Source organism: Aphelocoma coerulescens, chromosome 2, assembly GCF_041296385.1.
Source record: "Aphelocoma coerulescens isolate FSJ_1873_10779 chromosome 2, UR_Acoe_1.0, whole genome shotgun sequence".
In the NCBI taxonomy this organism is placed as follows: domain Eukaryota; kingdom Metazoa; phylum Chordata; class Aves; order Passeriformes; family Corvidae; genus Aphelocoma; species Aphelocoma coerulescens.
The window spans coordinates 3,068,654-3,094,097 of record NC_091015.1 but is presented as its reverse complement, the minus strand read 5'-3'; positions in this window follow the sequence as shown (position 1 = coordinate 3,094,097).

The window sequence follows — 25,444 nt, the reverse complement described above, 5'->3', positions numbered from 1 at the left end:
GAAATGTAACCATTGCCATGAAATTCCAGTAATCAGGGATCTTCACCTGCTCTTCTGGAATTTTCTACTGGGCCTGAAAGGCCAAACTGGGAAAACAGAGATGTCCAGGGTGGCCAGGGGAATGAGAAACTCTTCGGGAGTCAGAGAATGTTTCCAGCCTTGAAAAATGAAGACTGAGAGGGAACAGGCTGGGTGAAAGCAGATGGAGAGAGATTTAAATGAAAAGTCACTGAGAGTCAAGATAAAACAGGTAGAAAGGGAGTATGAATGCATACAGAGTGGAAATTACAGGATTTATGGTTTTCAGAGCTTGTAACAGCCTCTCAAGAAGAGGAGGGAAACAAAGGCCAGCTACATTCAAAGCAGGGCACAATAAATTTTTGAAGAGAATTGTGAAGTATCAAGGTTCTGAAGTATCAAGGATTGTTGAGAAGTCCCCTATTTTTATCTTTCTACCCCTCCAAATCATAGAACACCAGAATTAATTCATTGGGAATAAGCAGCTGATTTTTGGGGAGAGATATAGATATAGATATAGATATAGATATAGATATAGATATAGATATATAGATATAGATAGATATAGATATATTTATTTATGGAGTTTGCCAACTTACATCTTGTCAAAAAAACGCTAAACTGGGAGATGTCCAAACTTCAATGGGAATTTAAACTGCTGCCCAACCCTGTCCTATGGAAAAGGAGATGGATTTTCTATGAGGGCATGCAGTGATAGCACAAAAGGGGAAAGGCCTTAAAATGAAAGTGTAGGTTTAAATTAAATATTAGGAAGAAATATTAAGTAATTTCTTCCTGATTTCACTGAAATGTCTGGTGAAATATCAGCTGTGTGCTGTATAATGTTTGACAACCGTGATTATGGTATTTTGACATAACACCCCTCATCCCACAACTGAAGAACTTTTACAGACAATTAATTTGGATTGACTACAAATCCTAAAAGGGGAAATATTTCTGTCTTCTTTTTGAAACGTAGGATTTCATCTGAATGCCCCCACTGTGTAGGTGTGAGCTGAGTCACAAAAATAATGAGACAGATCAACCCCAGTCCTGTTACCAAGCCCAGGTTTAACCCCAGAGCAGCTCAAATGTCACTGATGCAAAACCCAGAGTGAAACTTTGCCCAGCAGAGCACAGTTCATACCTCACAAATGAGCAGCAGGAAAACAGGGAGAGCTGGCTTTCCACAGCCAAACTGCAGGGAAAATACAATTATCAGAAACATCCTGCTGTTGACAGAAAAAACAGAAATATTTTAGTGTCGAAAAGTGCCTGCCAGGGATTGTTGTGGCCCCATTCCTCTTGCTAGTTTAAACTGAACCCTTTTCCCAAAAGTCCTCAGTCTTGGAGAGGCCGTGATCCAGGGAAAGTCTTGTCAGTCAAGATGCACTAAGGGCAAAAAAAAAAAAAAAGATGAAAATAATAAGTTTTAGTGGAAAAAGAGGTCTTGAGGTGATAAAGCTAAACCTTCTAAATTTGCCATAATTTTTTAATGGCCTTAAAACTGTGTTTTCTTGCTGTTTCTGAGTGGAAGACTCTTCTAAACACAAGGGAAAGAGGCTTAAATGTATTTTTTTTCCAATACCAGTTCTTGTTACATTTTCATCTTTCCCAATATAAATTAAGGGTTGTCACAGTAAATGTGCTCCATCTAAAAACAGCTCAGAGCAAATCTGGGTCGCTGATTTATGGAAAGATCTGCTCTCTGTCTGCAGGGTTTTTTTGATATTTTTATAAATAACTACGGCTACGGTATTGAAAAATGTACATTTCAAGCTAATGGATGAAAGTTTCAGGAATTAGGAGTAGCCAGATGAAGGAAAACAGGAACAATTTCAATAGAAGATCAATGTTATAGGTAGAAATGAGATCTAATTCAGATAAATGTAAAATATACTCAGCTGTGGAACAAACACTGACAAAGAGCATATATTAAATTGAAGGAGATGAGAAAAAAAAAAGAGTGCTATAGATGGCAAATAAAGTAGAACACAAAACAAAATAAGACACTACGTGGATGATTGAGGAGAAAGGAGAAACTAAATAAACTTTTGTATAGGAAGAAAAATGAACTGGAAAAGGATAGAATTTATTAAACCCCAGATCTTTCAAACTCAAGGTCAAACCTACTGTTGATCAGGCCAAGAATGAGCTGTAAAAACCTCTGGCTATTTATGAACAATAAATGGATAATAATTTCAAGAAGAGTTTTAATGGGAGAGGGGGGACTTGCGTGGGAGGATCTATTTTAATTAAAGTCAGTATCAATCACCTTTGCAAGCAAATATTCCACTGCCATCCCTGACTCCCAACTATTTTTGTTTAGCCTAAAAATATCACTGTAAACCAATATTCATTATATCTCTGATCCGTGGAGTTTGAGGTTGTCAAACATTTGTTCTCCCTCCCTTAAACCTCCAAAGTCACTCTGAATCCAGGAGAGGGAGGTGGCACAGCAGACACCTGCACACACACGTGGCATTTGGGTTTTTGCTTCCATTCCCATCTTCAACCTTAAATACCCCATTTAAAATGCAACATCCTCTGCCCCACTGTGTCAAAGCAAGGACATTCAGAGACAGGGTTTTGTTCAGAGGCTCATCACCCTCTTGCTCACGTATTTTTGTGGCCACATTGCAAATAAAGGTTGTGATTCAAGTGAGTTTATCAAAGAGATAAAACAGAGAATTTGGGAACTGTCCCTTTCACTGTCAAAAACATTATCTTGTTGTGCAGTGCCTTTTTTTAACTCTATGAGGGGTTTTTTTTCCCCAATTTGACACAGTGCTTCACACACAGCAGAGAAATGAATAGTGCATTCCTCATTTTGCACATGGATAAAATGACCAGAGCCAGATTAGACAATTTGTCCATTTTTTGCTCAGGAAAAGGTGAGGAACTTAAAAATGCTCCCTCCCTTGGGTTTATGCACCTCCCATGGCTGCACCCTTCCAATCCAGGTCCTGGTGCTCATCAGCTCATCACCTCCAGTCCCTCTCCCTTCTCATAAGAAGGTAAAATAGATACAAAGAACAGCAGAAAATCATGGGATGCCAGAATCATGATGGCAGAAGAGCAAATCCAGTTCCTGGAGGTTTTGCCTTTTTGTTTCACACTTTATCACTACATTCCCTTCCTTTCATACCAGGAATTGTGCAGAGACAAGATGGAATTTGTGGTAGCAAAATTTTGCTTCCTACCTGAGACCCAAACAGCACAAATTTGCCAGCTTTTTACCCCATTTGCATTACAGACAGAAATGGGAGTTACTTTAGTTCAAGGGGGTCAGGAACTGCCAAGAACTCTGGAAAAGTAAACCAGGTTATTCCTTTCTGTGCACAAGAACCAAGAGCCTTCCTAAAGCAAGACCCTGTTCTGACAGGGATCAAGAAGAGATGCTTAATAAATGAAGTAAGGCGTCTGGGATCAAAATAAATTGAGAGGGGAAGCTAAAAGGGGGTTTCTCTCCTACATTTGTTTCCACCATCTCCTGCAGAAAGAAAACTTCCTTTTTCTGTTCTGTGCTCCTTTGCCTGTACTCGCAGAGATGCTGACATGGAGCCACTGGTGCCAGGGGATGCATTTCACAGAACTAAGGACTGCAGACAGGAGTGTAGAATATATTCTGACATTTTCAAGAGTTCATTTAGGGGAGTATTTTATTGGTGATTTCTAACAAGGCCTTAAAGCTGGGTCTGTTTTGATTTTAGCCACTATTTTGATTCCAGTCGTATCAGGTAGATGTGGTGCCATCATAAAACTCTGGTTTAGCTTGGATCCTACACAAGAAGAAATCAGGCTGGTTTTAACACCAGGCTGGGATTTTAATAAAGCCCATTTCAATAGCCAGGCTGAGGGAGCTGGCATTATTCAGGGAGAGGAGAAGGCTCTGGGAACATCTTAGAGCCCCTTCCAGTACCTAAAGGGGGCTATGGAAAAGGAGGGAGAGCGACTTTTACACAGGTAAGTGTAAATGGGAAAGGTCTTAAACTAAAAAGGGAGATATTTAAATTAGATATGAGGGAAAAATTCTTGGCTGTGAGGGCGATAAAGCACCAGAACAAGTTACCCAGAGACACTGTGGCTGCCCCATCCCTGGCAGTGTCCAAGGCCAGGTTGGACAGGGCTTGGATCAACCTAGGATAGTGGAAGGTGTAAAGTAAGATGATCTTTAAGGTCCCTCCCTATCCAAACCATTCTGGGATTCTAGGATAATACCAAAAGGCTTGCTGGAATAACAGACTGTAGGTGCAAACTGAGAAATTAGTCTGAACCATCTGTGTTGTCTTGTGGTGATGAAAACCATGACAAAGCACGTGTTCAACAACAGGATCACAGAATTTACTTATCTGAGGGAAGCTTTACTAGGAAAGGCAAGAAAATTTCCATCTGGAGCCTGTAGCACTGTCCTCCCCTTCCTCTCCCGTTGTCTCTGCCCAGTCAAGTGCAGGGATGTCCTGCACTTTGGGGGACAGACACATTACTCATTTTGATGTAAACAGCAGAACCTTATCACCAGCAGAGCACCATCCTAGGAATGCCTGCCACGAATTACTGCCTGGATTTACACCTTTTATGTTCCTGTCTTGGCTTCAGGCCATAAACATACACTGATTTATATTTAAAGGGACCTCTGAAGTTCATTTGGTGCAAAACCACACTCAAAAGAGTCACACCCCAGTGCAGCTCCTTCCAGGGCACAGGATGAAGGTTGCCTACAAAAAGGAGGAGAAAACAGTAATAATAAACTGACCTGCTAGATAAAGAGCAATCTAGCCTAAAATGTGAGAAGAAAGCTGCTTTGCACACTCCTAGGCGAGACAGGGGAATGGCCTCACCCCACAAAAGGGTGAACACCATCAGATACAACATTTGATGGCAGCTAAAGGCCACAGGATGGAAAACACAGACTCTGCCAAAGAGGAGAATGAGTCCCAAAGCGTGTCAGATAAAGGGTCTGTCCTTCAATCTACCCCAAGCCTTTCAAGCCATCTCTCTGCCCAAATCCTGTCCAGCAGGATAGGCTCTTGCCCAGATAAAAATTTTGATCTTTCACAGATCAAAATATCTCTGTCTCTGCTCTCTGGGAGCAGGACATCTTCCACAGAGAGTTCCTTTGGTTTCTGTGGGGTTGCTCAAGGAGAAAGTTTCACTCAGTTTGCCAAAGGTATCAAATGTTGGCTCAGACCCCACAAAGAAAGCACCTGAAAAGAGGGAGAACATTTACCTGTTGTTCTGCATCCCAGTCCTGTGCAACACTTTCTACTTCTAAGAAACTTTGGTGTGAGATGAGCTGTTAGGAACAATGCTCTCGTTCTCATTGAGAAGGTCTCAAAGTTCCTGCTGGAGGTGAGACTCATTCAGGTGTGAAGAATAAACTAAAGGGGTGAGGCTCTGCACTCTGAAAAGCAAAATGACTTAAGCACACATCCGTTCATATGGAACAAAGGGTTCTGATCAGAAAACTGCCCTGGAAATAGAATTGTTCCTTCTGCTCAATGCACTGAGGAGATTTGTAATTTCTCATAAGCTTAGGCCACTTTTCAAATGTTGCATTATATAACGAAGGCAGAGGGAGGGGGAGTCAGACCAGCAGAGCTTCATGTCCCTCCTTAGATTTTAATTCAGTGATGATCCATCCAATTTGCAGACTGGAACAATTTTCTTCAAAGATTAAGGGAGCAAACAGCAGCATCAAAAGTCAGGCTGAGGTTATTTAAAATGAACTGGATCAGGATGCTCTGAAGACTCAGGTGATTCTGAGAAACAGAAAAAGGGATAATATGCTTGCTGTGGGAAGGATCAGTGATTGGGTTCTTTTACCTTCATACATATTCTCTATGATTTTTAGCAGACTGATTAATTCCAGCCCTTGAAAGGTGTATAAGCACTTGCTTCCTGTTGGAATACATTAAAGCCAAGAGGAATTAGATACAGGTACATTGCCACGAGAGTGATTCATGTAGCAGCATCTTAATATTTCAGTGTTAAGTCTAAGTGAGTTTTATATTCCATTTTAATTCTTGAAGGCGAATAACTCCACGCAGAAGAATGGACCAGGGGCCAACAGGTTGGAAAGTAGCTTGGCAGAAAAGTCCCTTGGAGTCCTCAGGGATGATGTGTTGACCATGAGCCTGAAATGTGTCCATGTGGCAAAAAAAGGGCCATCAGTATCTTGGGCTGCACTGGGAGAATCATGGCCAGGAGGTCAAGGGCGATGATCCTTCATTGACTCCCAGAATGGTCTGGGTTGGAATGGACCTGAAAGATCATCTCAATCCAGTACCCGGCCACGGGACACTTTCCACTATCCCAGGTTGCTCCAGCCTGGCCTGGAACAATTCCAGGGATGAGTTATCCACAGTTTTTCTGGGCTATCTCCCCTCAGCTCAGCGCTGGTGAGACATTTGGAGTGCTGGGTCCAGCGCCAAGCACCAGTACAGGAGAGACTGGGACATACTGGAGTGAGGCCAGTGAAGGACCATAAAGACGGTAAAGGGATGGAAATATCTGACCCACGTGTGCAGGCTGAGAGCTGGAACAGCTCATCCAGGAGAAGAGAAGGCTCAGGGGATCTCCCAATGGGTGTAAACACCTGATGGAGAAGACAGAGCAAGTGTCTTCTCAGTGACAGGAAAAGAGCTAAAAGGCAGAAACTAAAATACCAGAAATTCAGTTTAAGCATAGCAAAACTCTTCAGTGTGAGGGTGGCTGAAGAAGAACAAGTTGCCTCAGGATGTTGTGGAGTCTCCATCCTTGGAGAGGTTCAAAAGCAATCTGAACATGGTCCTGCACTATTTGGGGCTCTGATCAAAGCAGAGAAGTGGGCCAGGACTAAATGATCACCAGAAATGCCTGCCAGACTCAGCCACTGTCTGATTCTGTTGAAAATGATACTTGGAATCACCACTCTGTGTTGGAGTGCTAGGTTTAGCTTAGCAAGCTGCAGCTTTCCCTGAGAGCTCAGCGGAGTTGCTCAGGGCAGGGCGGCCATTTCCCCCTCCCGGAGCCCATTCCGGACGGCTCCGCGGTTTTGCTCCGGCAGCCAGCAGCGCTACAACACAGGGATGGCAAAGGAGGCGAGAAGGGTCTCTCCATAAAGGTTTAAGAGGATCTTTTAACAGTTACATCTCCTCCCAGCCACCCCCAGAAGCAGAGAGACCTTGTGATCCTGGCACAGGGGGGTTTTGTCAGGGGCTCAGGAGCAGTACATGGGTGGAGTTGGGGTACAGGAACCAATAGGGAGAGCCTGAGGGAGTGACCAGGACTAAGGACAAGGAACGGCGGGAACAATGTGGGATAGGAAAAGCAATGCGTAAAGAGATCGCCACAAGTCTGGAAAAGCAAAACTTTCCAACACCCACAGACCTTCAGGTCTCTGTAGCTAAGTGAGATGAACCCCAGTCAACAGCGAGAGGAAAACCCTTCAACAAGATTTTTTTTTTTCTAAACAAAGGGTAAAAAATGCAGCGTGACAATAAAAAGAATATTAATACTGAGAAAGACATGTCCAGTTTGGGAAGCAGTGCTTATCACATGCCAAATTTTCAACTATTTTAACTATTTTTTCAGTCCCCTGTGACTGTATTCCAGCAGTGATTACCAGCGTTCTTTAAAACAAGCAAAAAAAAAAAGCATAAACAGATACTTGTTTTTATTATATTACAGCAAACTTGTGTCATCCTGTCCCTGTGGAAAAAGGTTCAAAACATGTTTGGTTATTCACTTTAATATTCTCAGCCAATAATGCAATCAAAAGAAAAAATGAATGAGAAAAGCTTAAAATTAAACAAAATATATTGAAAAAATATTGAGTTTGACTTCCAGTAAAGATGATTCTTGTTGATAGTGTTGACTTCTTTAAACTTCTGTTCTAATTTTGCAGATCTGTAAGTGAATAATAAAAATTCAAGCTATGGATGTGATTTTGATCCATTTCCACTCATGTAAACATTAAAAATCTTATGGATTGCCCAAATCAAGTTGCTGTAAATCCACAGACCAGATTTCTCCAAGCCCCATCCAACCTGGCTTTGGACACTTCCAGGGATCCAGGGGCAGCCACAGCTTCTCTGGGCACCCTGTGCCAGGGGCTCCCCAACTTCACAGGAAATAGTTTTTTCCCAATATCCAACCTAAATTCCCCTAAATTTCTTTTAATTTGTATCCATTATTCCTTGTCCTGTCACTGCAAAATGGATTTTGCCATTTGACAAAGGATGAAAGCCACTCACTTTTTGCTCTGCCATAATAGACACTTTTGGCATAGGAAACACACAGGAAATAGTGAAATAAATCATACTGGGAACTTCAGTAATCCAAAATAAAACTGAAAGTTTAAAAAATGAGGTGCTGTTCTCTACATTCCCCTTGGCTGGCTGACAACACCACCACACTGTATTTCATGCATTATATTGGTCACAATGTGTTACTTTCCTGAAAAAATTAAGCTCAATAATGGAAGAAAAAATTTGCCACATCTTAAAAAAGAAAAAAAAAAAAAAAAAAAGAGGAAATACTTAAAAAAAAACCACCAGAAAACACAAAGCAAAGAAAAAAATGTAAAAAATCCCTTTCCCCAGAAGAAAACCCAACCCACAACCAATATTGAAATTAGCATGCATGAAGCAGAAGAAATGTTTAGAAAATGGACTTAAATTGATTTTACCTAAACTCAGTCAACTCAAAATTAAATGCTCTGGCCATTTTAAATCCCTTCTCTTCCTGTGTAGTCAGAGAAAAGGAAGAAACACCCCTTGAAAAGCCGAGGTCGTCCATTTTGAGGGATGAAACACTTTCTGTAACATTTTTAGCCATTTTGTTTGTTATTAAAATTTTCTAATCAATAACTCACAAAATTCAGCTTCATGGAATTTGAGTAAATAGAAAAAAAAAAGCTCTGAATCTGTAATTTTCTGACTTAGTCTGAAAATTGTGATGTGCTGTACAGAGCGTCTAAAGAAGGGAAGCAAGAAGGTAGAACTTTCTCCAGACACACACCTGAATAAATAAGTACTCAACCAGAGGACAATCTTTACTTTTTTCCATCAGGTGCTGATATTCATGGAAATGATCCAGTAAAACACTTTTCCTAAAAAACCAAAAAATTGGCTCAAGGTCAAACATTTCATGGAGCTACACAGACTTGAGAAGTGAAAGGCAAGAAGAAAATGCTAAAGGCGAGGTAAATTTTGGATCAAGGGTTCCTCCAGTGTCAAAATATTTATGTTTCATTCTAACTGTTACCTTTTGGTCCTCTTTTAAAAGATACATGCTGTCTATATTCTATACACGTTGTGTATTATTTTATGCCTGATATGAAATAAATAATGTCTTGAACATTGCAATATTTGAAAATGTCGTAGAGTTTTTGTTGTACGTAAAACCCCAAATTACATTCTTTTTCTTGCTCAAAAGCCGTTTTTTTCTCCTAGAAGTTCCAAAGAAAGGAGGTTTCTGTTTCCACCTAATAAAATCTCCACTATGACTTAAGTGTGTGAAGTACAGAACACTTTAAACACAGACAAAAATGGCTTTTCATTCCATCCCTGCTTGAGTGCTCTTTATTTTTAGCAGCTACAGAGACATTTCCATATCCCCAACAAGCTCTAAAAGTAGCTGTGATAGAAGACAGGCTGAAGACAATTTAACCTGAAATTATGTGTAGCTGTCTCCCAGTCTTACCTTTGTTTCTCTAAGATATGTTTCTTTTGAATTCTTAAAGAAGAAGTGACTTGTAGAGCTGAAAAAAACCAAAAAGTAGAAACTTCTTTTTGAAAAACATTACCCCAAAGCCATTATTTTTGTTTTCTAATTAGAATTTAAATCAATCTATTAAAGACAAAAAATACCTAAAATCTTTCCTGTGTTATTATTTCAACACCTACACTTCCCTTTCTTTTTAAATTTGGCAGTTCCAACTCTTTCTTATTTAATATAAATTTTTAAATGCTTTCTATACCAGAATGCAGTTCTGGAAGCAAGTTTCAACTACATTTTTTCAACAGTTGATGAAGAACAAAGAGAAAAAACAAAAAATTTTAGTCTCCAAAAAACACAACTTGCATTTAGACATGGCCTTTTTAATTCCATTATTGCATCTTCCAGGGTAAATGCACAAAGTTTGCTTTATTAGTATTGCTGCCACAAAGCAGGGAATCAATCTCAGACAAATTGTTCTTCTCACTTTTGGTTTTCTACACAAAAATTTGAAAGTTTTTGGTAGCACAGGAAGGAATTTGTCGATTCTGAACTTCATTTTGTGCAGAACCTGACAGGAGGGTGGAGCCAGGCGTGGGGTCAGGCTCTGCTCCCAGGGAACAAGGCACAGGATGAGAGGAAACCACCTCAAACTGTGCCAGGGGAGGCTCAGGTTGGACACCAGGAGGAATTTTTTCATGGAAAGGTGGTCAGACATTGGAAGGGGCTGCCCAGGGTGGTTTGGAGTCCCCATCCCTGGAGGTGTCCAAGGAAGGCCTGGACGTGGCACTCAGTGCTCTGTGCTGGGTGACACGGTGGAGATGGGTCAAATGTTGGCCTCGATGGTCTTGGAGGTCTTTTACAACCTCAATGATTCTTTGATTCTGTATTTGAGTGAGGAATGAAGGTGGGGAGAAGTAGAGATGGTTTGGAGACATCCTGAAATGGAATTACTGGAGGGTTTTTTGCAGGTGTTTTGTTCATGTGTTGTAACACCCCAGAGCTCTGTTTTTACAGGATGGCAGTAAGGGCACATTTCATTCCTTGATTCACATGATGATAGGTGGGAAAAAAACCTATTGGAATGCACAAATCTCTCTGGGATAGCACTGAAGATGAAGGGCACCAGGATTAGACACAGTTCACATCCGTAACTGCTTGGAGCCAACTGTCTGGAGCCAAGTTTATCTTGCCAACAGCTTCTGGATGCTTTCCCGAAGGGGGACTTGCTGGTTTGTTTGGGCAGGGAGCCCAGGAGCCTGTGTAGATGTGCCTGTGACTCAGATCCACAAAAAAGCAAGGAAAAGGAGAGTGTCAACCATTCCAGACAATCTCCTGTAGGTCCCCTAAAATCAATCCTGAAAAGAGAATTGTGAGAAATGAGACAACTCTTAGTTAAAAATTAAAACAATTTATTAAAACGGAAAAATTGAAAAATTACAGAAATTAGCAAAATATAAAAATTTGGGATCCTAGTGGCTCAGGAGGTATGCCCCAGGAGCGCAGGGATTCGAGATCTTCAGGCTTAGACAACACTGGACCTCTGGTGGAAGAACTTGCAGTGCTGGGCTGACTTTTAGTTAATCCAAAAGTCAAAGGTAAAAATTATTAAAGGCTCCTTAAAAGAAGTAAGGCTTACCCAGCACTGACCTCTACCTCAGCAAGGCTGGAGAGAGAAAAAGGGGCGTGTCTTTCTCTTGGTTGTTGTTTTATAGCCTTTGCTCCACCCACAGCCCACCCACAGCCCGCCCCTTCGGTTCAAGGTGATTGGTGTTTTCCCTTTGACAGATTATCTCTGTCCACCAATGGCTCATCCTTGTCAGAGGGGTGGTATTAGCTGAGATAAGGGTTATTAAAATTCAGGTTGCTATGGTACTTGCCTACAGGATAATGGCTATGGGGGCTGGGCTGTTTGTTGGAACTGGGGTTTTGAAATCTGCCTTGGAACCAAAGTACAAGTAAAAACACCTAAAAAAAGTACTAAAATACATCCAACATCTTAAAACACTTGTAAAAGTATACAGTAAACACAGGAAAGATAACTCTTATGGTGTACAAGTGATTAATGGAACTTAATTTTTTTTTTTCTTTGGTACCTGGGCTGATGGGTTAATTTTAACATTCAATTTAAAAATATTTAACTCAAAATTAATTAATTAAAGCACTTAATATGCAAAGACCAAGCACAAATAGGGATTTCATGTATGACAAGAATTGAATGGGAAGGCTGCAGGATGTATGATGACATAATAAGCCTTGTTATTTACTGTAGGTGTCTGAAATGATCCTAAATCACAGCTCTAATCACGGCACATAGAAAAGATTTACTGCACTGGGACAGTGTCTATATTAAGTCACTGCAAGAGGATCCTAATTCCTCTTGGATTCTATTTACAGGGCACAGAACTTAAAAATTATTAGCAACTTACAACTTTCCAGTTTACTGACCTTCCTGGAAATTCAGGACACTGAACAGCCCCCAGAAATGCCTTTGGGACTGTACTGGAGATGCTGGATTTTTGAAAGTCCTGGCAGTTTTTTTATGGAAAAGGAATGTTCCTGTGAATGACTGTGGCTCCCTGGGAACTAGTAAGGAATTCGGTCCCAGGAAGTAAATCAAATCTAACCTAATGTTGTGAATAATATATTTCTGTAGCTGGTATTTATTGTGGTGAATTCTGTGAAAAGAAATCCATGAGGTCAGGAGGGATTTCTGCAATGACACAGGGGAAAAAAGCATACAAAATTCAGGAACCCCTGTTAATATAACCCTGTTGTGATGGTAGCCAACTTCTGTTCTTGTCTGTCCCAATGGAGATGTTAAGGAATTAAGTCTTCTAAGGAATTAAGACTTCTAGGGAACAAGATACCCTTCCTCTCCCCTTCACAGTGAAAACCCCATGTGCTGATTTTTTTTTTTTTTTTTTTTTTTTTTTTTTGGAGCAATATTAATTTTTTTCATGGTTGATAATATGGGTGTAAATTTGGGAAATGTGCTGAAAACAGAGTTGATAATTCAGGAATATCTTAGTTATTTCTAAGCAGCACCTGCACAGAGTCAAGGCCTTTTCTCTTCTCATTCCAGCTGTCCCAAGGGATATTCCAGACCCTATGGAGTCATACTCAGCATACAAACTAGTAGGAAATTTGGCCAGGGATGGCTGCTTGGGCACTGGTTGGGCATTGCTTGGTTGGTGATGAATGTTTTTCATTTGCATCATTTGTTTTTCTGCCGGTTTATTGCTCTCTCTCTCTGTTTTAAAGAATTATTTCCCTTTTCATTATATTACATTAAGGTTATGATTATTGTTATTGTTTTTGTGGTTATTGTTATTCTTCTTGCTGGTTTTGTCACTATTATTATTTTATTTCAATTATTAAACTGGCCTTACCTCAACTCACAAGTTTTCTCACTTTTACCTTCCGATTTATTTTCCCTACATCCTGCTGGGAGCAGAGGGTGAGTGAGCAGCTGGGTGGTGTTGAGTTCCTGGCTGGGATTAAACCACAAAATCTAGATAATTCCAGAGAACTGAAAGCCCACTCAACAAATCAGAATTCCAAGCAAAAATGCTCGAGATATTCCTTGAGATAAAAATAAAGTAAGTTTAGGAGTGAACAAGAGAGCCAACGCCTCAACTGTGGAAGCAGTTACTGGGTAAAAATCCCACACTCAGTGTCAGCAGCGCTGCAGAACTGACTGTCACAAGAATTAACTGAAAGGTGTGGTGGAAGAAAGTGAGAAAGAAGAGAAAAAACTTGGCTGGAGTTTCTAGGACTGGATTCTTCATGTTTTGGGGGAAGACAAATGAGCAGGTAAACACATCACCATAAGAAACCCTGGAGTCACGAAGGAAGCATGGACAAGAGACAAGGCTTTTCTTTGTGTAGAAGTCAAGGTTTGAAGTGCATCATCAAATCTGTCTGAAGAACACTCAGAACACAGTGAAATTCTGGACTTTGAAGCCGTCACTAAAATTTAGTTTGACTTTAATAGAAGAGAGTCTCCTTCCAGCATTTTTTTCAAGGCTTGTTCAAGGATTTTGAGTGCCAAGAGTCATCAATCTACCAACACTATAATCCAATTTTATTTAACAAATTCCAGTAATTGTAATTTTGTTCTCTCACTGCAAACAAAGGCAATAAAGAAATGGAATGTTAGAACATCAGTGGATACTCGACTGTTGACCTCTAATTTCCTTTTTTTATTAACTAGGTGAAAAATTATTTTACTTTCTGAAGAATATGAATACTCAAGAGACTGCCCTGAAGATATATTACCTTCCCAGAGCAAAGAGTATTATTTGTTGCTTTCCATAAAGACAAATGAAGAACGCATACTAAGAAGTAAATAAACAAACTTGGGTTCTTTTGGAACAAAAAAAAGATGAATTTCAGAGGAACAAGGTGAGCCTAACGAGCTCCAAAATGAAAGCTCCTGAGTGGAAAGTTTATTTCATGCCTTTGGATGGACAACAACTATTCCTGATTTTGAGTTCAGGGGAGATGATAGTGCTGTTCCATATGCTGATGGGAATTTGAAAGGCTTTTTGGTGTTTATGGGATGGCAACCCAGGAAAGCTAAAAGGTAGGATGGGATCCAGAAAAGGATTTGTGGGGAGATCAGCCCCAACAGGCTCAGTGAAATGAGCTGAGAGGTCAGTGGGGTTAAGGGGAGAGAGAAAGGAAAATAATATTGGAGCGACTAGAAGATAATCTGTTATCCTAAAGATTCTGAGGTGAGGGAAATGAGGATACAAATATGAAAGAAAAAGAAAAGGAAGACTTAGGAAGATGGGTTGGAGACCTGCTGAGGAATGTTCCCATAAAGACCATTCCCATCTGATATGGAAAATTTGGATTTTGAGGTGGGGAGAAGCACATGGTGGTAAGTTTGGTTACAATTCCCCTATCTTGTGTTTGCTCCTGCAGAGCTGGTTGTCAGTCTGGATTTGAGAACCAACCAACGTATCCCAACCTCCAATCCATGCTTCCATCCCTTCCTTTGCATCAATCCATCTTCAGCGAGACTGACACCTCTTCCAGCCCTGTTTGGAGGAAAATCCCGGGACATTTCAGTCAAACTGGGGCTTGTGATCCCCGCAAGGAGGACCCTGAGCAGAATTAGCTCATCTTCAGATAATCAGAGCCAGCTGAGAATCTGGAATTCTTCCCTCATGGAGCTACCTTCAGTCCAAACCACGTTTGCTTATGTTGTGATAGCACTCTAATGTTCCAGCCTGATGAAATGCAAATAGGTGTGTGCAGCTGAATTATTGTCTGTGCCCGAAGGCAGCTCCTCACAGATTTAATTTTCCATTTGTATTCTCGCTATTTAGCAAGTTGTATTTGCCTCGTTATAATTGCAGAGCCTCAGTAAATAAGCAGAAAGCAGCAGCCTTTGCTAAGTCCCTCTTCTTAAGAGACTATGAAGGGGAACTAATTTATTTCTAACATGGAGGCGTCCAGACAATTTCACCGTGTCTTGTTCCAATTATGAAAGCAAAATGAGAACTAAAGCCACATTTACTCACAAACTGGAGATATCCACTCTAATTTTGGTTAATTCTGTCAAGTGCCTTTTGACAGCTGGAGAAATTACTGCAGTTTGTTTGCTTTCTCTCTGGATGACTTTCAGCTCTTTATAAAAATGTTGTTGTGCTGTCTATTTGGATGAAATTCTCAATTTGTTTGGATATGGAGAAGTTCTTAGCTCTTCATGCTGGGCCATGGCACAGGATCAAGACCCAGGTGGGATGATCCCAACCATCTACTTGTTTTTACGCTCCTTGGAATGATTTATCTGCTGTGCCCACCAATGTCCCACAGTAAAGGGGAGTTGGATAGCACCATCCTCTTCCCAGTGAGAGGGAGGGGAGGGGATTATTCAGTAGGAAAAAAGAAATGAGCTGGAACCTACAGACAATTTGTGTATTCTTTTGTCCTCCCAGATTTCCCAGACACCTGAATCCTTTTCCTGGGAAAGTGCATCTGGGATGTCCCCTTGTAGAAACCAAAGAATTTATTTTCTCTCTCAGATGAAGAGATAGGGAATAGAATATTGGTCCAATATATTTTGGCTGTGTTAATAGAAAAATGAAAGATTAGTAAGCAAATGTCATTAAGTTTGATCTTTCATAAGAGGCAATGTAGTCGATATGTTTAGCACATTTAATTTTGTAAATTAATTTCTGTGTCTCATGAGGGTATTTGTTCCTTGATTATTGTTGCAACACCTACAGTTTGTTCTACCTTTTTTAACCAAGAAGAGAACATTTACTAAAATCCTCTTATTTCCATTATTCAAACTTCTTTGGATGGCAAAGAGATGTTAAAAATAAATAAATAAATAAGGGGTTACACTGAGAGAAGTCCTGCAGGATATTCTATGATCCTATGAGAAGTTTTTGCCACATGAAACAGGATAATGAAACCACAGGTAACCAAGAAGTGACTGCAGAATAATTTGGCTGAAATTGCAGGGCTTGTGGTCATAAACTTGTATTAATTTCCCTCTAATCAAGGACATGGTGTTCTTTATTAAAAAAAGAAATAAAACAAAATTAGAGTCTGGTTGTCATCTTGAGTAAGATATAAATATTAAAAATGAATAATGGTAATTCCTAGTTTATTTTGCTTTATTTGGATATGCACTTGCCTTTGGGTGGATCAAAGTTGAAATATATCATGAAGCACAAAGAAAAAAATCTGGTTTATGTAGAATGAGAGAAATATCTTTGAAGAAGAAAAGTTTGTAGCTAGCAGTTAATTCAACTTAGTTAAACTTGCTGATGTTGCAATCTTCATCCATCTAAGTTCTGGAGGGGGGGGGGGGGGGGGAAAGGACAGATCAATGATCTTTACAAGTGCTTTGTTTTGTTTAGAAGTGACAACATTCATTACTGCTCCCCTTATAAATCACTTCACACATTACCAGAGCACGACCAAATTGCTTCTCATTCTCTCCAGGAATCATTAGTAATTCTCCAAATCTCGGATAATTACATCTTAGTGTATTTAAACAACACCTGTGTCACTGTTAAAGCTTTATAGAAACTGGGCTTAAAAAAAAAAATTAAAAAGACAAATGTTCAAGTCTCATTTGCATATAATCCCCATAAACTTTTTCCCCAAGAATCCAATTGAAATACTAAAAGAAAATGCCTTAAATTGCAAAGTTTTATTGGCACTCTCCTTCCAATTCTTGGAGTTATAACACTATCTAAATTCCTGAATACTAAAGATTTCTTCCAGCCTTCCTGCTTTTTGTTTTAAGTTTTGCAGTGGAAAGAAATTTTTCTGCCTTAGAGCTCTCTTGGCTTTTACACTGCTCCCCCTAAATCTGGCTTCTGTTTTTAAAAAGGTGGGAAAATCCCTTTGGATACTGAGCTCCTGAGCTCAAACAACAGAATATAAATGTATAACTAATTCAGAAACTATGCCAATCACATGAGCTCACCCAAATTTCAGGTTGGTTTTGATTGACTGAGTTTTTGATTTGCATTGTACATTGTACTCATAGGTTACTCTGGAGAGTACCTCCACACCAGCAGCGTAAAGTATTTGTATCATTATGTTCAACTCTCCACACCCAAAAGGAATCCGGTTGGAAAAGCTGTCTCATGGAAAACAGGAATGTCATGGCATCAGCTGGAATGAAACTGGTTAAGGAACAATCTGCACGAGCAGTGGAAAGGTCAAAAAGCTTTGGCCACAGGGTCTGAGTAAGTGCTGGAATCAGGATGAGGAAAGAACATGAGCAAGTTTCATCATATCTGATTTCAGCATCATTTAATCTTCTTCTATTCCAAGGGTCTATGAAGTAAACTTTAAATAAATATGAGTGCTACCCCCATAATTCTGTTTCAAAGAGATGACATAAAAGAGTTAATTCTGAATCCAGGAACTTTTTTGTTACGGATTTCTCACCAAACACCCCTTTAAACACACACATAAGCATAACTCCCCCCCTCCCCCATTATTACAAAAATAATTGGACTCTTTTATTTTGATTTCCCTTTCTCAGCTGTTAGAAACAAACAACAGAAAACATTCTTTCCATTCTAGTGGCTTTTCACCTCTTACATGGTGATGGGAAATTCGTACTGACGTGCTTGACCTATAAAAAATCCCTCAGAAAGTCTTGATCAATATCTGGGAGATGTTTTGAAACATTGGATGAAAGGCACAATAAAATTAGAAGAGTTTTCCTTACTTGTACTCTGACACTAATATTTACCTTTGAGCTTGGGCTCTTGGCAGGGTTTTCAATCTCTGTTCCCATTTAAGGAAAGCAATTCTGCACAACTTCCAAGGGGGGAAGAAATAGAGGGAGTGTTCTCCATTTCCTGTCCTTGTGAGGTGGACATTGTTCCCTATTAACATCTTAACCTTCTCAAGAGGCTCAAAGAGAAATAATGCATCAGAAGAAAATTTGGTATGGCACCATATCATTAAACTCATTGAAAAGGGGACTAAATAATAACTAATAATTTAGAGAGAAAAAGCAGGTGTCTAAATGGTCTGAAGAACATGTCACTAAATATTTCTTTGCCCTTTCAATCCCTCCACAATGAAAAAAAGGTGTTTTACAGACAGACACAACGAACAAAGTGCAACTAAAACCTGGAATATTTTACAATCTCAGTTCACTCTTGAGAATAAGAAATGGGGGTAGTGGAGAGAACAAATAGTTCAGCAAGGCTTTCTGATTTCTGCCAGTGCTTTCTTAGGAGTTATTTCACTGCTCTGTGCTCCGGCTTTTCTGTCTCAACAGCAGAGAAATCAGTCTTCAGCCTCCTGGAAATGGTTTTAGGAGGCTGATTTAGCCTGTATACAGGGAGGTTTTTAACACAAAATATGTATTTTTTTTTCCTGGCTCATTTTTCCAGTGCATTTTAATGTTTCCCCTTTGAATGCTGTGTTTTAACTGGAATAACCTTGCATCAGTTTGCAATTCAATATGGGTTTAGTTACGCTGGGTTTCAATCTGTTTGAAGTATGCACATGGGTTTTTCAGGATTCACAATTCATCTGAGGGAGATGGGCTGAACTCCTTGGTGGTTTAGGATGACTGTCACAGTCAAATATAATCTGGTCTAAGCCCTCCTGGTTTTGTCCTCAACTTTGTCACACGGACTCTCTGAAGATCAACCTCTCCCCCACTTATCTGCCATTTCACCGGGACACTTTGCCAAATCCAGTTGCTCTCCCACACCTCAAAAATCTCTAAATTCCATCCAACTGTACCTCTCCACCTAAGCCCAGATGTAGATTCTTGCTGTCCCTCATCACTGCTGTTTCCAGCCTTAATAATCTTTAATTTCCTCAGCTCTCGTAGCCCTTTCATAGGACTTCCCTCCTGATAAAACATTGCAGCCTCATTTCTCACTGTCTGGTTTAACAAGCCAGAGCTAATCAAATCCTACTGTGATGGGTTGGATTTCATTCAAGCTTCCTTCTTTCACCTTTGGTTTTGAATTCAAATCACACCACCTGACTCCCCTCACCTTTTCTCTGACTCCATTCCCACTATTTCTCCTGTTTCTCACTCTTTTTGCCCACAGGATCTCAAGTCCTGGAGTTAAATGGATCTGTGGGGGAAAAGAGAAGTGGTGAGGAAGGGGCTTGGAGCTACAACTCCAGGGTATGAGTGTGCTGCACAAGAAATAATGTCAATGCCCGTAAATCCACTGTTGGAATAATGAACCACAGAATCAGAGAATCCTGGAATGGGCTGGGTTGGAAGGGAAATTAAAAATCATCTAGTTCTAATCCCGTTGCCATGGGCAGGGACACCTTCCACTATCCCAGGCTGCTCCAAGCCCCATCCAGCCTGGCCTTGGACACTTCCAGGGATCCAGGGGCAGCCACAGCTTCTCTGGGCACCCTGTGCCAGGGCCTCCCCACCCTCACAGGGAAGAATTTCTTCCTAAAGTCTAACATAAATTTCCCCTCTTTCAGTTTTAGCCATGATTTTTCCCAGGTAACTCCATTTCCCTCATTAAACCCACAACTAATAGACAAAAAGCCCCAAGGAAATCCACATACTTCTCCCTGTTTATCAGCCAGCCTCTCTTTGGGGCTTTTAGCTGGCCCCAAACAAACACTGCCCACTTCTGAATCACTTTATCTTCTCTGCCCAGAAAAGGAAAGGAAATGGAGTTTTACATGCAGCACAGGAAGGCAGAGAGGGGAAGTTTGAGTCCTGGCTGCAAGGAACTGATAAAGCAGTCATAAAAAAATGCAGTGTAGTAATCTGGCTCTATAGACATGAGGAATAGCAGAGGAATTGGACTGATGTGGTCCATGGCAAAGAGGTCAGACAAGCTGAATGTTCTGCCTCTTGGATGTCTCCCACAGCAGTAAAAGTTTTTCAAAAGTCCAAAGTGTGCAAGCAAACATGATTTTTCTTCTCTGACTGGAACCTGGGTGTCAGGGATGTAGTAATGGGGATGATCAGAGCAGTTGCTTCTCTGGGGAAAACTTCTGAGGATGGTGAACACATTTTTAGATTTTTAGGACATAACAATGCAGAGGGAGCATCTCTCTAAGCAGATGAAGAGAGATATCTCTCTTCTGGCAGTCCCTTTATTGGGGAGAGCTGTTGAGGAAGAGTTGGCTTCCAGTGAGAAACTCAAAATCATGAATGCAAAACTACTCCTGCTCTTGTTGCCAACAATTTCCCTCTGCCACATTTATTCTGTGGGTTATATGAGAGGCTCTTCATGATGCTGGCAAAAACCACAGGCCGGGGACATTGTAATTTTATTTGCTTCTGTTTGTGGTCTCAAAAGTCTGAGGCAAATGGGTTGTTCCACTGTTCCCTGTCACACAAATCCAGTCTTTAGTCCATGCACCAAAACAGGGCCAAGTTTCTTGTTCACATACAGCAAATATCCAGAAAACCCTCAAAGTTCTGAAGGCCAAGCACCCCACAGCTTGAACTGAAGCTAATAAATTCAGAGGAAAGGCAACTAAAATGTGATGAGGTTTAGGTAGCGACATCATGGCACTGACCTTGTGATAACAGATCCCTCACCACTGAATGTGAGACTGTAACCAAGGGAGGAAATAATAAAACAGGCCAGGGAGCTTTATCTGGTCTTTAAAAAAGTAAGATATTGCTAAGATATAGAGGGCTGAATTCAGTTCTTCCTCCCAAATGAACGTGGTCACTTTGTCCATTCAGCTCCAGGACTGGGCTGCTCCTTCGGCCGTGAGTGGATATTCCTCAGGACTGAGGTGTTTTGGGTGGGACAGAGCCCTCCCAGGAAGAGGGATGAGGCATTAATACCTTTGGCTCTCATTGGCTTTGCTCAGGCCAAACCCTGGAGCCAGACTCGAGCATTTAATGTCATTCAGTTTGCAGGTTTAGCATGAGTAAAACAAATAATTAACTAAATTCCCCTCTGTCCATGGGCAAATATGATCAGCCCAGTCCTTCCCAGTGTGTCACACAGATGTTTCTGCTTTGCCTCCATCAGTCATGTTAATTCAAATTGATTCCCTAATTAGTCTATGCCAGCTCACAAATGTTTTTGTGCTGCATTTCCCAGTCATATTGGTTTTCACATGAAAGAGGAGATTAATTGTGCTCACCCCATCAGTCACTACACAAAACATTTCACTTTGGGCTCAGTGTTTAGACCACATGATAAAAATGGTCCCTCATGGGAACAGTAGGAAAAAAATCATGACATATTCCTCTAAATGACCTTGCAGCTCTGTTTATTTTTCAGGGTAAATTTCTTTTATAATTATGTATTTACAATATAGTTTTTGTGAAGAACACCAGTGAATATGTCCTTGAGTTAAATGGACACTTGATTCTTGTCACCCAAGATGTTTTCTTTTGACACATTAGGATGTGGAACAGAATGATTTATGGCACATCAATAAATAGATTACCTCAACCTGGAAGAATAAGAAGAAAAAAAGAAGAAGTGCATGCAATGTTTTGCAGTATAATAAGAACCAGTATTTAAATAGCTGGGTATAATCAGGCACAAGCTCTCCTGGTTTCAGATGAACAATGTGTTCTTTCCTGTGGAGTGTAAAAAAATAAAGTAGTAAAAGAAAACCTCTCACTGTCAAGATTTCTGGATGACTTGTGGTCTGTGTTATATTAAGAACTAAACTGAGCTACTTTATTTAAAAGCAATGTAAGTACAAAACTAAAATTGTCAAATGACTATGGTTATGTTAATATGAACACTTTTTTTTTCTTTAAGACTCTACAAATGAGAACTTGGAAAATGCCACTTTTTGGATCAGATTTGTGTTGAGAAAAATGTGTGTAGTTGTATGTCTAAAACTTACAACTATTATTCAGAAGGAAAGCTGTTTTCCATAGAATTAAACTTAAGAATATTTCACTTTATAGATGTAACAGACACAGCACATCACCTGTAGAACCAGTCATGCAGAGTTTTCCACTCAGCCTCTCTTGGACAGCCCTTTTTGGGTAATATAAATTACACCTTGGAGGTGCCTTATGCTCTCCTTAAACAACACAGGATAGCTGGGGTGACATGAAAAGCTGGGCAAGTCATTTCAATCATCTGCATTATCAATCCAACAAAGTAAAAGTGGCAAACTACACAGAGTTGTGAATTAATTTATCTTCCTTCATTTTGTGCAGGATATTGTTGATGATGTGGTAGGAAAATAATATGTGTGGGGGGGAAAGTCTCTCATTCCAACATTTTTCTGCAGTTAAGATGCATCTGTCAGCTCAAACTCACCTGGAAAAAGCAGATTTCCATGTTTTCCTTTGCAGATTTCAAACTAAACCACAATCAAACACTAAAAGTTGCTGGAAGAAGCAGCTGAGGATCTGTGGCGTGCACTGTCAGTGGATGATTTGAAGGCCAAGACAATCCATTTCAAAGTCAGCACTAGGACAGCTCTGTTACATAAGACACAAAATGCCTGAAATAGCACTGCCACGAGGACTCTGTGAGACTGGTGTATAGAAAACGCTATATAAAGACAAGGCATTATTTATTCACTGTGTTGATTCCGCTTGATTTTGCCTCAATTCCTTTCCAAAATTAGGACAAGAAGGTGAGTGCACGAACAAAGCAATCCAAGCCATCCACTCTGAAGCCTTTCAGAGCAAGCTGTTTCGCTCTCTTGCCAGGAGCAATGATTTGTGTTCATTCTTCATTCCATGGACAATTTTAAGGAGACAGGACATAACTCAGAGGAGTTATGCTGAGATGGGTGTAGGTTTATTGAATGTCCTTGCAGGGTTATAATTTCCACTAAAAATCACAGATATTCTGCTAGTAACAAGCTGAAGATGAGCTAAAATATTAAACCTAATGAAAATCTAATAAAAATTTGCCCTGAATGGGTCTGAGCTGCAATACAAGCCCGGGATATCTGCACAGGGAATACCGAGCAGGAGCATCACACCCAGCAATACCACAACAACTTACCAAGCTCAGTAATATTAACCAACATTTCCACAGGGAACTGACCCCCTTTTTCCCCTCACTAAGGATTTGCCACTTAAAGAACCTTATGCTCACTTTTTCTTTTATTTCTGCTGTCCTTTCTTATGCTCTCCTTACTCTTCCTCTTATTGTATTTTGGGCATCGTCACGAATCCATGCTCATGATCAGTGCACCTGTGAAAACCTCTCATCTTTAAGAACTAGGCCGAGGAAGTTTGAGATAAAAGATGTGGCAATCACAGCAGGATATTTCATAATACCTCGAAAGAAAAGAGAGCTGCATTTCCCCTCTCAGCTACAAACACTCTCATTCAGTCTGATTGAAATCCCTGATTCCTCAGCCTCCTCTGCCTCAGCTGTGTAAGACCCATGAGAAAACCATCCCAAACACAAAACCATCCCACTGAAATGGGATGGAGTTACAGGGCTCCAGAATCTATGTTGTCTTTGAAGAAAGCAAATTTAGCCTTCATTTCTGCGCAGCTCCTGGAGTGGTCAGTGAAAAGTAGAAAATTATGTGGATAAATTATTCTTAGTATCTTTCCAGCAGAGTCCAGGAGAGTCCCAGCAGAGTGCAGGAGAAATAGCACAAAATCAAGGTCAGTGCCTGTGACTCGCAAGATTCAAAGCAAGGGAAAGGTAGCAAATTTTAAAAAAAGAGAAAAAATAAGAAGACAGGCCTGGCCAAACAGAGAGTTTTGTGTGGAACTCAGAAGTAAAAGGAGAGTTCATGAGCTTTGGAATAACGAGCAGGGAACTCCAGTGCAAGGATGTCATGAGGTTATACAGGGAGAAAATTAGTAGGGTCAAAACCCAGACAGAACTTAAGGTGGCCACTGCAACAAAACAATAAAAAAAAAGTTTCTGTAAATACATCAGCAGCAAAAAGAGGGCTGAAGAGAATGTCCATCCTTTACTGGATGTGGGGCTGAACACGAGGCCAGGAGTGCCCAGGTGGCCAAGAAGGCCACCGGCACCTGGCCTGTGCCAGCAGCAGTGTGGCCAGCAGGACCAGAGCAGTGATTGTCCCTCTGTGCTGGGCACTGCTGAGGCCACCCCTCAAACCCTGGGGTCAGTTCTGGGCCCTCACAACAAGGGAGACATTGAGAAAGAAAACTGCACTGAGAGATACTGAGAGCAGGAGTTCAAGGAAACGGATAGGAATTGTGCTCCAAAGCCCAGACATTACTGGGTTTGTGCCTTCCTCCATCAAAAAGGGGAAGAGCTGATGGGTATTTAAGGTTTCTCCAGCCAAAAAATCTCGACTTCAGGAGCACTCGAATGTGATGCAGACACTGAAGCAAAACACAACATAAATTGGAAGCTGAATTTCCATGGACATCACCCAAAGCTGGGGTTATGTTTTCTTTCCCATTTAGCTTGTTTTTAGCCACTGTTACCCTCTTGATGAGCTCATTTTGCTGAGCTGAGACCTCCCATGTCTATTCCTCACATTTTGCTGCTGCATCAGCCTGGCAGCACAGGAATTTGGGAGGGTGAACAATGACTTCGACCTTCCTGTGGTAATGGAAAATATGTCAAAAGTATTGATCCAGCTGCTTTCCTATTATAGTTCAGGGGGACGAGCCAACACTGGCAAGTGTTTTTAGCTGCCCTAATTGACAGTACAGTGTGTTCTAGCACCAGACAAGAGCTTTACCTGAGGTGATGCCTGAACACCCATCCTGTGCAATCAATAGTGGACTCCTTGGAGTTTTAGCAGAGTCCACAGAGTTTGTAGCACGCTCTGGGTGGTTTCAAACCATGAGTTAACAAAGCCACAAAGCCCTCAAAGGGGAAGTGTGTGATGGGAATGACCCTTGGAAAAAATCAGGGGCAAGGAGCATGAAATCATAGAAGGGTTTGGGTTGGAAGGGACAGTAAAACTCATCCAGTTCCATCCCTTTCATGGGCAGGGACACCTTCCACTATCCCAGGTTGCTCCAAGTCCTTGGACACTTCCAGGGATGGGGCAGCCACAGCTTCTTTGGGAAGCTGATCCAGTGCCTCACTACCCTCACAGTGTAGAATTTCTCCCTAATTTCTATCCTAAAACTCGTCTCTTTAAGTTTAAAGCCACTATCCCTTGTCCTAGCACCACATTTAAGCTTTTAAAATCCTAATTCTAAAATTTGATCTAAAAGTTACACCAGCATTTGACATTTACATGTCAAAATGGAAAGAAGAAGAGGATCTTGGAAGAATTAAATGACAGATAGAAACATCTTGTTAAGCTGCAGCAGAGTCAGAAAAGAATGAAC